Source organism: Dendropsophus ebraccatus, chromosome 4 (genome assembly GCF_027789765.1).
Source record: "Dendropsophus ebraccatus isolate aDenEbr1 chromosome 4, aDenEbr1.pat, whole genome shotgun sequence".
Lineage (NCBI taxonomy): Eukaryota > Metazoa > Chordata > Amphibia > Anura > Hylidae > Dendropsophus > Dendropsophus ebraccatus.
Window position 1 is genome coordinate 93,653,581 of NC_091457.1, and position 10,020 is coordinate 93,663,600.

The window sequence follows — 10,020 nt, forward strand, 5'->3', positions numbered from 1 at the left end:
AAAATCTGTCAGTTATATCTTTCTGTGTAAATGCACCCATAGGGTTCTTTTACACAGAAAGATTATCTGACAGATAATCTGCCAAAGATTTGAAGCCAAAGCCAAAAACAGACTATAAACTAAGATCAGGTCATAAAGGAAAGCCTAAGATTTCTCCTCTTTTCAAATCCATTCCTGGTTTTGGCTTTGGCAGATAATCTGTCAGATAATCTTCCTGTGTAAATGGACCCTAATGCTACGTTTACACGGAACAATTATCGAGTGAATTTTCGTGATAACGATCGAATTCGAACGATAATTGTAGGTGTAAACGCAGCGAACGATCGATAAATCGTTCATTTTGATCTTTTAACATGTTCTTAAATCGTCGTTCGCAAAAAAATCGCCGATCGTTCTGTGTAAACAGTTGTCGCGCGATAGTCCGGCCGCCCAGCCCGCAGCCCGGCCCACCACTCATCCGCAGCCCCCTGCGCCGGCTCGATCGCCACCCCCGCCGCCGCTCTGATCGCCCCTCCGCCGCCGCCCCTGCCTTGCATTGATTGGCTAAAGAGGAGAGCCGGGAATTTCAAACGGCTCCTCTTCAGCCAATCAGTGTTGCCTTGCATTGATTGGCTGAAGAGGGGAGCCGGGAATTTCAAACGGCTTCTCTTCACCCAATCAGTGCTGAAGAGGAGCACTGATTGGCTGAAGAGAAGCCGTTTGAAATTCCCGGCTCACCTCTTCAGCCAATCAATGCACTGAAGAGGGGAGTTGGGGATTTCGAAGACCTTCTTTTCGAAGATCGTGTGGCCGAGGCTGGGGGATATCGTGCGGCCGCGGCTGGGGCATATAGTGCCGCCAGGGGCTGCGGGGGGCGATCAGTGCTGCTGAGAGGGGCAATCGGGGCAGCAGGGGGGCGGCCAGGCTTTACATTACCGGGTCCCCGCTCCTGCCCCAAAGCAAGCAGGAGCGGGGACCTGGTAATGTATAATCTCCGGCGGCCGGGGGGTTAATGGGGCGGGCTGCAGACAAAATCGCAGCAGGGATGTACATCTCTGCTGCGATTTTGTCTGCCATGGAAAGAATAGGGCCGGGATCCGTAGCGAGATAACTCGCTGCGGATCCGGCAAGTGTGTTTGTAGCCTAATAATGATAACGATTAGCCAATGTCAACGATTATCTGAACTGCATTATTACAATTTTAAAGCAAGGGCTGCACAGACATTGATAAAAATCCCCATGCAGCCCTTGCTGCTTGATAATAGAGCTGTGTAATAGGCTCAGTAAAGGGTGCAGATGAGATTTATCTGATAGATTTTGGTAGCCAATGCCAGGAATGGATTTGAAAAGAGGATAGATCCCAGTCTTTCCTTTATTACCTGACCCCTGTTTATAGTCTGTTCCTGGCTTTGGCTTCAAAGATCTGTCAGATAAATCTGTCTGTGTAAACACACCAAAACAAGTGCCCATCTAGCAGATTGACCCTCGTTTACTGTAGTGATCGGGCCATTTAATGGTGCGTTTACACAGAGAGATTTATCGGACAGATTTTTGAAGCCAAAGCCAGGAACAGACTATAAACAGGGAACAGGTCACAAAGGAAAGATTAGAGAGACATATCTCCTTTTTCCAAATCCATTCCTGGCTTTGGCCTCCAAAATCTGTCAGATATATCTGTGTAAATCCAGAAATGTATTGTTTGGAAATTCCAGTAATATGGCATACAAAGAAATTGTCTCTCACTGGATTAACAGTAATGTACTGGCCAGTTTGTCTCTTGTATCACAGTCCAGTATACTAACGATAAGCATGCACCAGCATGGTATTGTCAGCCATCTGGTGCTTTCATCAGAGACTATAATGCAGACTTGAACGGTAGGTAGGTAAGTAATGGGCCTATTACACCGGTCGTTTAGAGGAGCAAACGAGCGCTCTCAGCGCTCGTTTGCTCCTCTGTCCCCGCTCGCTGCCGCCGCTATTCAACGCGGCTGCAGCGAGCTGGTGAGTGCGGGAGGGGGCGGCGGGGAGCTGCGGGGGGCTGCCCGGGTGATCGCTGATCATCCGGGCAGCCCATAGGATATAGCAGCGTCTGCTACCGACGCTCCTATTCAATGGATCGACGGCAGCAGATCGCTGCTATATCAGTCGCTTGTTTTTCAACATGTTGAAAAACAAGCGACTGCAACGATCAGCCGACATGAACGATGTCGGCTGATCGTTGAACTCTATTCCACGGGACGATTATCGTCCGTAGCGGCCGATATCGGCCAAATACGAACGATAATCGTTCCGTGGAATAGGGCCTTAAGTAAGCACAGTTGCAAGAAAAGTTAGTAAATCCCTTGGAAATGTTTTTGAGAGACAGCCACGTGACAAGAGCTGCTGGGTGCAGGTGACTGGCCTTCCCATGTTCACACAGCAGATATCTGTGTGGTTTTTGCTGTGGAAACCATGCTTATTTCTGCAGCAAAAACCACATATTAATGCCTGTAACTAGAGATGAGCGAACAAGATTAGTTTCCAGGTGGTCCCCAGGCGGTATCCTACCTCTGCACAAAGCGGCCAGCCTAAGGGATAGGAGCGCAGATAAGTTTTACGTCATACGAAGCAAAACAAATCTGGTTCGCTCATCACTACCTGTAACCCTACTCCCATTGAGGTGAGTGCCTCGACAAAGCACTGCACACAGGCCCTACATGCTGTATCTCATGAATACTGTGCAGTGCTGATTGGGACAGGGCTTCCCCTCAGTGATGTGCTGCTACTCACTCAGGACTTTACCTCACAAATCTTTCACGCAGATTCGCATACAGATATTTCCCCAGGTACAGCAGCAAGTTTTACCAGAGAATTTCACCTACTCTTTAACAAATTACTACAAATGGTTTATAAGTAAGTGGAGATTTGTATTTCTTGTCAGTTTTTCTTTTAATATACTTGGAAAACTGTATTTCTAGTCAGACACTTAGTTTTGCAATTGCTGAGGAACTTTTCTCCATAACAACGTATGTCAGTCATTTCTCACACTAGCATAGTACGGACACATCTTTGTTGGGGTCATTAGAGACAATGATGTAATATGGATGCAGAAAGGCTTCCACATTAAGCTAGTGTGAGCCTATCTATGTTATCAGACACTGTACATACCGTGTAACTGTAGAAAATGGCTGTTGGTGATGTATACTGGCACCTTCCTATGAGTAAACAGACCAGGCTTTATGGTATTATGGGAATTCCCACCTCCATGTTGGTGGATATAGATTTACTTGTTACCTCACAATGTCTCTTAATTTGTGTGTCCTACTTGGACAGGGTCCACACTGTTTTTCTCTTCATTTCATGGTTTCTGTTTCAGTAGGTTTTATTTTGACATACAGAAAAATGTCAACCACTCCTTTCTGTACATATATATAATTTATACATTTATATGGGGAGTGCAGCAATATTCTCTTGGACTGTTATATAAATGTATAAATGTATATGCTATGTTCACACATAGTATTTCCTTCAGTCTTTTGGTCAGTATTTTTTCAACCAAAACCAGGAGTTGGGTAAGAACATAGAAACTGCGCAAATCATTCCATTATAAGGTTACAAACCCACTTGCCGGATCTGCAGCGAGTCTCCTTGCTGCGTTTTTGCAGGGAGACTCGCTGCAGATCCCGGCCCTATACTTTCAATAGCAGAGAAACTCGCAGCAGGGATGTACATCCCTGCTGCGATTTTGTCTGCAGCCCGCCCCATTAACCCCCCGGCCGCCGGACATTATACATTACCCGGTCCCCGTTCCTGCTTGCTTCGGGGCTCCCGGTGTCTTCACGGCCCGCCCGGCCAATCAGTGCGCTGCGGCGGGGCAGCGCACTGATTGGCCGGGCGGAACGTGCCGGGAGCCGCTGAAGCAAGCAGGAGCCGGGATCAGGTAATGTATATCCTGCCCGCCCCCCTGCAGCCCCGATCGCCCCCAGCCCCCGGCCGCACGATCGCCCCCAGCCCCCGGCCGCACCATCGCCTGCAGCCCCGCAGCCCCCGGCCGCATGATCGTGCGGTCGGGGGCTGCAGGGCTGCAGGCGATCGTGCGGCCGGGGGCTGCGGGGCGATCGTGCGACCGGGGCTGCGGGGCGATCGTGCGGCCGGGGGCTGCGGGGCTGGGGGCGATCGTGCGGCCGGGGGCTGCGGGGCTGGGGGCGATCGTGCGGCCGGGGGCTGCGGGCGATCATGCGGCCGGGGGCTGCGGGGCTGGGGGCGATCATGCGGTCGGGGGCTGCAGGGCTGGGGGCGATCGTGCGGCCGGGGGCTGGGGGCGATATACATTACCTGATCCCGGCTCCTGCTTGCTTCAGCGGCTCCCGGCACGTTCCGCCCGGCCAATCAGTGCGCTGCCCCGCCGCAGCGCACTGATTGGCCGGGCGGGCCGTGAAGACACCGGGAGCCCCGAAGCAAGCAGGAACGGGGACCGGGTAATGTATAATGTCCGGCGGCCGGGGGGTTAATGGGGCGGGCTGCAGACAAAATCTCTGCTATTGAAAGTATAGGGCCGGGATCTGCAGCGAGTCTCCCTGCAAAAACGCAGCAAGGAGACTCGCTGCAGATCCGGCAAGTGGGTTTGTAACCTAAGAGTATGTGCACACTATGAAAATTGTTCTACTTGAAATTTGTGTGCAAATTCCGTAATGTACACATACCCTAATTTTGTCCTGTCAGTTCTACTTCTGATTGTGGTTGAGAAAAAACTGACCAAAATGTTTCAGCGTGAACCAGATGTAGGCTATGTTCACACACAGTATTTTTGCTCACAATTTGGGTCAGTATTTTGCAACCAAAACCAGAAATGGATTGAAAACACAGCCTATGTTCACACTCTGTTGAAATTAAAGGGACTATACCATCAGGGCTGGGCTGAAGCACTGGAGGCGGGCTGACCCACCCCCAGTGGGAGGAAACCTCGGCCCCTCTATGACACTGCTCCATTGGAATCAATGGAGCTGTATGATAGAGGAATGGGGGTTTGCTCCCATTGGGGGTGGGTCAGCCCGCCTCCAGTGCTTCAGCCCGGGCCTGATGGTACAGTCGCTTTAAGTGAATGTCCACCAATTAACGGCAAATAATGGTCATTATTTAAAAAAAAATCCTATTATTTAAAAATAACAGCAATTATTTGTTATTAAATGGCAACCATCCACTAAACTTTAAGGGTGCGTACACGCTACGGAATCTGTGCGTATGATCGGGGCAGCAGGGGGGCGGCCAGGCTTTACATTACCGGGTCCCCGCTCCTGCCCCAAAGCAAGCAGGAGCGGAGACCTGGTAATGTATAATCTCCGGCGGCCGGGGGGTTAATGGGGCGGGCTGCAGACAAAATCGCAGCAGGGATGTACATCTCTGCTGCGATTTTGTCTGCCATGGAAAGAATAGGGCCGGGATCCGTAGCGAGATAACTCGCTGCGGATCCGGCAAGTGTGTTTGTAGCCTAATAATGATAACGATTAGCCAATGTCAACGATTATCTGAACTGCATTATTACAATTTTAAAGCAAGGGCTGCACAGACATTGATAAAAATCCCCATGCAGCCCTTGCTGCTTGATAATAGAGCTGTGTAATAGGCTCAGTAAAGGGTGCAGATGAGATTTATCTGATAGATTTTGGTAGCCAATGCCAGGAATGGATTTGAAAAGAGGATAGATCCCAGTCTTTCCTTTATTACCTGACCCCTGTTTATAGTCTGTTCCTGGCTTTGGCTTCAAAGATCTGTCAGATAAATCTGTCTGTGTAAACACACCAAAACAAGTGCCCATCTAGCAGATTGACCCTCGTTTACTGTAGTGATCGGGCCATTTAATGGTGCGTTTACACAGAGAGATTTATCGGACAGATTTTTGAAGCCAAAGCCAGGAACAGACTATAAACAGGGAACAGGTCACAAAGGAAAGATTAGAGAGACATATCTCCTTTTTCCAAATCCATTCCTGGCTTTGGCCTCCAAAATCTGTCAGATATATCTGTGTAAATCCAGAAATGTATTGTTTGGAAATTCCAGTAATATGGCATACAAAGAAATTGTCTCTCACTGGATTAACAGTAATGTACTGGCCAGTTTGTCTCTTGTATCACAGTCCAGTATACTAACGATAAGCATGCACCAGCATGGTATTGTCAGCCATCTGGTGCTTTCATCAGAGACTATAATGCAGACTTGAACGGTAGGTAGGTAAGTAATGGGCCTATTACACCGGTCGTTTAGAGGAGCAAACGAGCGCTCCTCTGTCCCCGCTCGCTGCCGCCGCTATTCAACGCGGCTGCAGCGAGCTGGTGAGTGCGGGAGGGGGCGGCGGGGAGCTGCGGGGGGCTGCCCGGGTGATCGCTGATCATCCGGGCAGCCCATAGGATATAGCAGCGTCTGCTACCGACGCTCCTATTCAATGGATCGACGGCAGCAGATCGCTGCTATATCAGTCGCTTGTTTTTCAACATGTTGAAAAACAAGCGACTGCAACGATCAGCCGACATGAACGATGTCGGCTGATCGTTGAACTCTATTCCACGGGACGATTATCGTCCGTAGCGGCCGATATCGGCCAAATACGAACGATAATCGTTCCGTGGAATAGGGCCTTAAGTAAGCACAGTTGCAAGAAAAGTTAGTAAATCCCTTGGAAATGTTTTTGAGAGACAGCCACGTGACAAGAGCTGCTGGGTGCAGGTGACTGGCCTTCCCATGTTCACACAGCAGATATCTGTGTGGTTTTTGCTGTGGAAACCATGCTTATTTCTGCAGCAAAAACCACATATTAATGCCTGTAACTAGAGATGAGCGAACAAGATTAGTTTCCAGGTGGTCCCCAGGCGGTATCCTACCTCTGCACAAAGCGGCCAGCCTAAGGGATAGGAGCGCAGATAAGTTTTACGTCATACGAAGCAAAACAAATCTGGTTCGCTCATCACTACCTGTAACCCTACTCCCATTGAGGTGAGTGCCTCGACAAAGCACTGCACACAGGCCCTACATGCTGTATCTCATGAATACTGTGCAGTGCTGATTGGGACAGGGCTTCCCCTCAGTGATGTGCTGCTACTCACTCAGGACTTTACCTCACAAATCTTTCACGCAGATTCGCATACAGATATTTCCCCAGGTACAGCAGCAAGTTTTACCAGAGAATTTCACCTACTCTTTAACAAATTACTACAAATGGTTTATAAGTAAGTGGAGATTTGTATTTCTTGTCAGTTTTTCTTTTAATATACTTGGAAAACTGTATTTCTAGTCAGACACTTAGTTTTGCAATTGCTGAGGAACTTTTCTCCATAACAACGTATGTCAGTCATTTCTCACACTAGCATAGTACGGACACATCTTTGTTGGGGTCATTAGAGACAATGATGTAATATGGATGCAGAAAGGCTTCCACATTAAGCTAGTGTGAGCCTATCTATGTTATCAGACACTGTACATACCGTGTAACTGTAGAAAATGGCTGTTGGTGATGTATACTGGCACCTTCCTATGAGTAAACAGACCAGGCTTTATGGTATTATGGGAATTCCCACCTCCATGTTGGTGGATATAGATTTACTTGTTACCTCACAATGTCTCTTAATTTGTGTGTCCTACTTGGACAGGGTCCACACTGTTTTTCTCTTCATTTCATGGTTTCTGTTTCAGTAGGTTTTATTTTGACATACAGAAAAATGTCAACCACTCCTTTCTGTACATATATATAATTTATACATTTATATGGGGAGTGCAGCAATATTCTCTTGGACTGTTATATAAATGTATAAATGTATATGCTATGTTCACACATAGTATTTCCTTCAGTCTTTTGGTCAGTATTTTTTCAACCAAAACCAGGAGTTGGGTAAGAACATAGAAACTGCGCAAATCATTCCATTATAAGGTTACAAACCCACTTGCCGGATCTGCAGCGAGTCTCCTTGCTGCGTTTTTGCAGGGAGACTCGCTGCAGATCCCGGCCCTATACTTTCAATAGCAGAGAAACTCGCAGCAGGGATGTACATCCCTGCTGCGATTTTGTCTGCAGCCCGCCCCATTAACCCCCCGGCCGCCGGACATTATACATTACCCGGTCCCCGTTCCTGCTTGCTTCGGGGCTCCCGGTGTCTTCACGGCCCGCCCGGCCAATCAGTGCGCTGCGGCGGGGCAGCGCACTGATTGGCCGGGCGGAACGTGCCGGGAGCCGCTGAAGCAAGCAGGAGCCGGGATCAGGTAATGTATATCCTGCCCGCCCCCCTGCAGCCCCGATCGCCCCCAGGCCCCGGCCGCACGATCGCCCCCAGCCCCCGGCCGCACCATCGCCTGCAGCCCCGCAGCCCCCGGCCGCATGATCGTGCGGTCGGGGGCTGCAGGGCTGCAGGCGATCGTGCGGCCGGGGGCTGCGGGGCGATCGTGCGACCGGGGCTGCGGGGCGATCGTGCGGCCGGGGGCTGCGGGGCTGGGGGCGATCGTGCGGCCGGGGGCTGCGGGGCTGGGGGCGATCGTGCGGCCGGGGGCTGCGGGCGATCATGCGGCCGGGGGCTGCGGGGCTGGGGGCGATCATGCGGTCGGGGGCTGCAGGGCTGGGGGCGATCGTGCGGCCGGGGGCTGGGGGCGATATACATTACCTGATCCCGGCTCCTGCTTGCTTCAGCGGCTCCCGGCACGTTCCGCCCGGCCAATCAGTGCGCTGCCCCGCCGCAGCGCACTGATTGGCCGGGCGGGCCGTGAAGACACCGGGAGCCCCGAAGCAAGCAGGAACGGGGACCGGGTAATGTATAATGTCCGGCGGCCGGGGGGTTAATGGGGCGGGCTGCAGACAAAATCGCAGCAGGGATGTACATCCCTGCTGCGAGTTTCTCTGCTATTGAAAGTATAGGGCCGGGATCTGCAGCGAGTCTCCCTGCAAAAACGCAGCAAGGAGACTCGCTGCAGATCCGGCAAGTGGGTTTGTAACCTAAGAGTATGTGCACACTATGAAAATTGTTCTACTTGAAATTTGTGTGCAAATTCCGTAATGTACACATACCCTAATTTTGTCCTGTCAGTTCTACTTCTGATTGTGGTTGAGAAAAAACTGACCAAAATGTTTCAGCGTGAACCAGATGTAGGCTATGTTCACACACAGTATTTTTGCTCACAATTTGGGTCAGTATTTTGCAACCAAAACCAGAAATGGATTGAAAACACAGCCTATGTTCACACTCTGTTGAAATTAAAGGGACTATACCATCAGGGCTGGGCTGAAGCACTGGAGGCGGGCTGACCCACCCCCAGTGGGAGGAAACCTCGGCCCCTCTATGACACTGCTCCATTGGAATCAATGGAGCTGTATGATAGAGGAATGGGGGTTTGCTCCCATTGGGGGTGGGTCAGCCCGCCTCCAGTGCTTCAGCCCGGGCCTGATGGTACAGTCGCTTTAAGTGAATGTCCACCAATTAACGGCAAATAATGGTCATTATTTAAAAAAAAATCCTATTATTTAAAAATAACAGCAATTATTTGTTATTAAATGGCAACCATCCACTAAACTTTAAGGGTGCGTACACGCTACGGAATCTGTGCGTATGACCGGCGGTGGATTCAGTCGCTCGTAGTCGCACGCGGCAGCACGCATCTCCGCCCGTGCCATAGACACTATTCTATGCACAGGCAGATTCCGCATTCCATGCACGTTTGGATTCTGTAGTGTGCATGCACCCAAACAGTGTGTGAAAATTGTCTTTCAGTGTTTTCAATCCACTCCTGGATTTAGTTGAAAAATACTGACCAAAATTCTGAGCAAAAATACTGTATGTGAACATAGCCTTAGGCCATGTTCACATAGTGTATTTTTAAGACAAGAACGGCCGTTGTTGGTGATTAGAACAACAGATGTTCTTGCCTTAAAATAATGGCCGTTGTTCACACACTGTTTTGAACAATGGCTGTTACTGCCATGGAAATAATCAAAGTCTGTTATTTCTGGCCGCTATAGTGCGAACAACGGTTGTTGTTCTGCCCTGTTCACACAATGTATGGCCGTTTTGATGGCTGTACATTGCATTA